Raw genomic sequence first — 5,966 nt, 5'->3', positions numbered from 1 at the left:
TTTGCGTTTTATTATTTAACCCTATCCTATCCTTTAGAGCGTATACGCACTATGCGGGTAACCACATTGCGGGTAGCCGTCCGGCTGACCGCAAGCACAATTATGTACGTAATATTCATTTCTATGCGCACTGCGATGCGGCTACCGCAGACCGCACAGTGCGCATAGAAATGAATATTACGTACATAATTGTGCTTGCGGTCAGCCGGACGGCTACCCGCAATGCGGCTACCCGCATAGTGCGTATACGCTCTTAATCTTATTCATTTAGAAATTAAAGACTTAGGGTGCACTCACACACATCAGTCACCGTCACGGCACGTCACCGGACAGGATTAAAAAAAAATATGTATCAATAGTTCTAGTATGACTCTGTTCCCACACGACAGTCGCCGGCACGAAATCTATCAGTGACGTCCCCGGTCAGGCACGTCAAATAATCTTTCCATACATGTACCATACTTTTATCCCCACTCACCCGGTGCCGTCACGTCTCAGTTCAGTCAGCGTCGTGCTACCGTCAATTGCTACATGTTCTCTAGCGTGACACACGTCTAATCACTGACTAACCTGATGTATGTGTTCAATGATTCAGTCAAACCGGCGACGTGACTGACGGACAACATGACGGTGACTGGTGTTTGTGGATACGTACACAAACCGTCACCGATCAGTCATCGGTGACTTGACGGTGACTGATGTGTGTGAGTGCACCCTTAGTGCCATATCACACTAGCGGATTGCGAGCGGTTTCAAAGCGGAGCGGGTGCGCAACGAATACGTTGCGGGCGCGCAACGAACACGCCGCGGTTGCGCAGCGAATTCGTTGCGGACGCGTCATTTTGTATACTCTCGCACAAAAGCCAGCCCTTCCGCCTTGCCTAACTTCCATTCAATATTTCCATCGTTTCTGTAGCACTCAATTTTTTAACCGTACTGTGGAAATGCACTTACTTAACAGTTAACTAAAGATGTAATAACAACTGGAGTTGTTAAAAAAAGGTGCTATAAAATTGAATTACTAGGACTTTTAGAATGTACCATACATTCCAAAAGTATGTAACGACTGACCAGTATAATCTCTCCCATAGCAACGTATGTTATAAAGAGATTTTGTGAACCTAATTATGAGCAAAGTGATAGTGAGTTGCTGGTTGCTTGATAAAATTTTCTATTCACTGCTATTTATCTAATAATAAGATAGCCCTGTTTTAGTTAAGGAGCTTTAACATTTATTTCACTAATGAACTTTCTTAATGAGCAATTAAGTTATCTGATTGCATTTCGACCAAGATTTAATAGATAAAACAATACCCTAAACATTAACATGTTATGAAACTCGTAAAAAATAATGATCTCATAATTATTATACTATCACAAGTTATAAGTAACAACCAGCACGGATTCCATTTTGTTAATGAGTGTACATGACTGCGACGTAAACGTTGCGCATCTGCCACGCGTCCGCAACGAATTCGCTGCGCAACCGCAACGTATTCGTTGCGCACCCGCTCCGCTTTGAAACCGCTCGCAATCCGCTAGTGTGATATGTCACTTAAAGATGTCTCCCCGTGACCACACTCGCTGCAGTGTGCGAACTTCGCAAGCGCGGATCCAGGGGGGGGGTCACGGGGTCATGACCCCCCCCTGGGCTAGGTCCACGACCTAAGTGGACCACTAATTTAATATTAACTTTTTTAAATTAACAAATTAATACTCTTCAACATGATGTTTTTATTGAATTTTGAGACAAAAGTAATATAGAACAATGAAATCAATTACAAACGGTAACGGAAGAGAATATAACAAAAATTATAGAAAAAGTTTATTAGGGTCGACCTGTGGTCGTAATTTAAGGACAAAAAACAGGTTTTTCGATTTTTTTAAAAATCTATAACTGCGGAATAAAGTGTACCTAATGGTAAAGTTGTATGTAATTATTTTTTTTTCTACAACTTTTGCTGTTACACTTTTCACACAAAACCTCAAATATCGAAATATCCCAGTTCGTGGATAAGAAATAAAATAGCAAAATTTTTTTTAAATGAACAATAGAAAATACAGTCAAATTACAACAAAAAATCGGCCAAAAGCGCGTCGGACTCGCGCACCGAGGACTCCGAGCAAACATATTTTTTCATTATGTTGTATCTTACAATTTTGTTTAAAGGATATTTTCTTTATCTGTGCTTGTAGGTAAGTGCTTAAGTCGTTGCTTTTAACCAAATTTCAAGACTGTGTTCACGGGAAGTACCTTGTAGGTTTTGATTGATGATTCCCTTGCAAGTATAGTTGCGAATTACAGAATATTATAAAGCTGAAGAGTTTGTTTGTTTGAACGCGCTAATCTCGGGAACTACTGGTCCGATTTGAAAAATTCTTTCGGTGTTAGATAGCTCATTTATCGAGGAAGGCTATAGGCTATATACCATCACGCTACGACCAACAGGAGAGGAGCCACGGGGGTGAAACCGTGCGGAGCGGCTAGTGACAGAATATGCGGCTCTAATTGCTTTTTCTTTAGATTGCGTTGACATAGAATTTGAATTAAATAACAGATTTAAGTTATTATAGACCTGAGTTCTGATGTGAATATCAATTAAATACATGTAGACGTTCATGAGTAAAGGGATTGTTACTTTAAAATGATTTAAAAAAAATATTTTTATTTAATTTAATTATTAAATAATTAGGGTTTTCGCAGTTATTACTACATCTGTGCTATAACACGATACTTTTAACTCAATTTCAAGACTGTGTTTATGGGACAGGGTGCTCCCTGCAGGTATTGATTCCCTTGCTTATGTCGAAATCCTACGGTCTACGGTCCCTTGATGCTGTGAAAAATTCAAACGTTTTAGCCAACGCAATCAAAATATGCAGCTGTAAATGCTGAAATTTTTCGCAAAATTCGACACTCCCTAAGAAATCAAAACCTACAGGGTAGTTCCCGAGTACACAGAGTCATGAAATTTAGTACAATCAAACGTCTTATAACGCAGATTAGCTTACCTAGCTTACCTAGCTGTGAAAAAAATCAAACTTATAACTTATAAGCCAACGCAATCAAAAGATACGGCCGTTTATGCTGTAAATTATCGCAAATTTCGACATTATCGCAAGGGAATCAAAATCTATAGGTATTGTGCTACTTGTGTCAGCACAGATGGAGGAAAAATTGCTAAAACATACATTTCATGCTTAACAACATTCGCAAGTGTTGCCAGGAATCAAAACCTACAAGGTACTTCCCGTGAACACAGAATCTTGATATTTAATCTTTATTTAATAGAAACTTACGTCTTATAGCACAGATAAAGGAAAAATTTCAAAAAGCATAAATTTAATATTAAAACATATAAAAATGTTTGTACGGAACTCTTGGTTCGCGAATCCGACTCGCACTTGACCAATTTTTTTTTAAATCTACGTATCAATTAAATTACCAAAATATAGCTTTTGAAAATTTCCCACGTCTATGTGACCCCCCCCTGGCACTAAGGCTGGATCCGCCCTTGGAACTTCGGGATAGTAATATAATTCAAACTCAAACATTTATTTATTCAATTAGACTTCTTTTAGAAGCACTTTCGAATCGTCATTACATATTTTTAACATTTACTACCGATTCGGAAAGCAAAGCTATGGAGAAGAACCGGCAAGAAACTCCATACTTGCTCTTTAATGAATATCGCGTTTAAAATCCGTTAGCCTTTAATTTCTAAATGTATAATACTCGTGAAAATCAAACACAATAAAATACTATGTGTTACCTATTATATTTTTGGATCAGTTTAAATAGATTTGACCCTATTGAATTTTATGATCTAATGATATAATGTCCGTCTTATTTGAATAAATGAATATACATTCAAGTTATTCTGATAAATCAATTCATTGTAATTCAAGTTACATAGATTATGTAGTATTTTTACATCCATTACACAAAATCGGCAATAAGATTGAAAACTGAATTCGAATGTTTATTTAGTCTAAAATATAATAATTAAATCAATAAAAAATGTTGGACCGATTTTTTTCGAAACTTTTTTCTCTGATTCATAGAAGAATGACAGTGCACTACAAACAACTATGTACATTTATGTATACTGAAAAATCAACTCATCGTTATCGAAATTCAAACCCTACGTTCACACGGTGTCGCGGTTTTTTCTACCGGATCGGTTTTTTGCAGGATTATGTTTTGTGGTACCAGTAATTCAATTTTGTATCTAATTGTTATTTATGATTGAAGGAGTGTTACTGATATTTAATCACCTTTTATCAAGTTGCTGGGGGCAAATGATACGATGTAGAGTCTACTCTATTACTCGCATTAGGTTAAAATTAACAACAATCGCATTAGCTGCCTATAATCATATTGTTTTTCTCGTATATAGGTATTCAGACCATTCCAATAAGTTTACTGTGTGTTTGGAATTGTTAATAAGTATGCACAGCGCCGGCCACAGACATGTATATATAAGTAGACAACGCAAGTACCGCGATCTGTATGAAAACCAAGCGTGTCATATTTTTTGTACTGACCTTGACGCGTTATGACGTCACGAGCGCTTTTTAGTGATGTTAATTTCATTTTACGCTAAATCGATTAGGCCGCCACTCGCGCGGCGATTCTAGTATCGTCCTATCCCATCGAAGTAAATCGAAAGAAATCAGATCAAACTAGATCTATGTCTAAGAGGTAGTCAAATAAATGAATCGTAATCGATTACTAAATCGATTCAAGACAGAAAAATGATAATTACCATAGACAGAGGGATGATAAAATAAAGTTATAAACCTTTTAATATTCTAACAAGTAAACTAATGTGTTTTAGCTTTTTCTTACATATGCCCATTGAGTTACCATGTCCTACGTACTAGAGAGGCCATCGAAAGAAAGTAATGAAACTGTCAATCAATCAATCTTTATGTCCCGTTGCATCGATCCATTTTCCTTTTATGTTCGGGTTACTTGGAAAACTGAAAAAACAAACATAGTCTAAGCAATAAGGAGTTTTCTTAAAAAACTCCCAAGATGACACTTTAACTAATGGCGTCCATGTCATAATATTTATTTTTAGTACCTTTGTATTAAAATACTTAAAAGTTCTAGGTCAAGTCGTATTAAATGACAAAAAAAATCTATGCCTTTTTTTCTGAAAAATTGCTCCTTCAAATTATCATTTATCTGTTCGATTATAAAATCGATTAGAATCGAGAACTGTTGCATCAAATGAACATCACTAACCACAAAATTGGACAGAAAAATGAGAACAGAAAAATGAGAAGACGCTATTCATTGCTTGTTATCATACGACGCGATCTTTACCGTGCCAAGTAAAAGCCGCAATGTATTCCGAATCATTTCGTATGATTTGGTATCCGTGTTTGTCACGATCGTTTTCCACAGATATTCTTTATTTGATTTTAAAATAAATAGTGCATATTCTGATTAGAAAATTCCTTACCGGTGGAAGGAAACATCTCTGCTAACTCGGCCACTCACAGCTGTGGAGTTTCTACAGTTTATAACGGCGTAATTCGGCATTTTACTTTATTCAGCTTCACGTCTTTCCTTGGCGAACTGCAAGCGCGGACTGAGTGTAGGCCAGCGTCAAGTAAGTTTCATAATCGTAGTTTGGACACGGGAAGTACATACACTCGCTTAGTCTATCTTGATATATGTCCGTGGCGCCGGCCGTACCTCGTAGTTGTAACTTGTAGGTAAGACACCAATATTAGGTACAAGCTTTCTGCCCGCGGCTTCACTCGCTAGGTCAAAGTAATATCACATTCTTAATCTAGCGCCATCTATCGGAATTTATAAATTTCGGTGTGATTCAAATGCGCATCATATAGGATTTTCTCATTATCAAACATTACTTCATGTTAAGGAAGAATATATCGTTCTAGGTTGTGACTTGTGGGTAGGTAAGGTAAGGTTCAAATAAAAAACAATA

The sequence above is a fragment of the Colias philodice genome, chromosome 8, assembly GCF_061535455.1.
Source record: "Colias philodice isolate Cphi_HAF_F1 chromosome 8, ilColPhil1 Martin Lab GWU primary, whole genome shotgun sequence".
Classification (NCBI taxonomy): domain Eukaryota; kingdom Metazoa; phylum Arthropoda; class Insecta; order Lepidoptera; family Pieridae; genus Colias; species Colias philodice.
The sequence above is the reverse complement of the archived record's forward strand: the minus strand, read 5'-3'. Positions refer to the sequence as shown.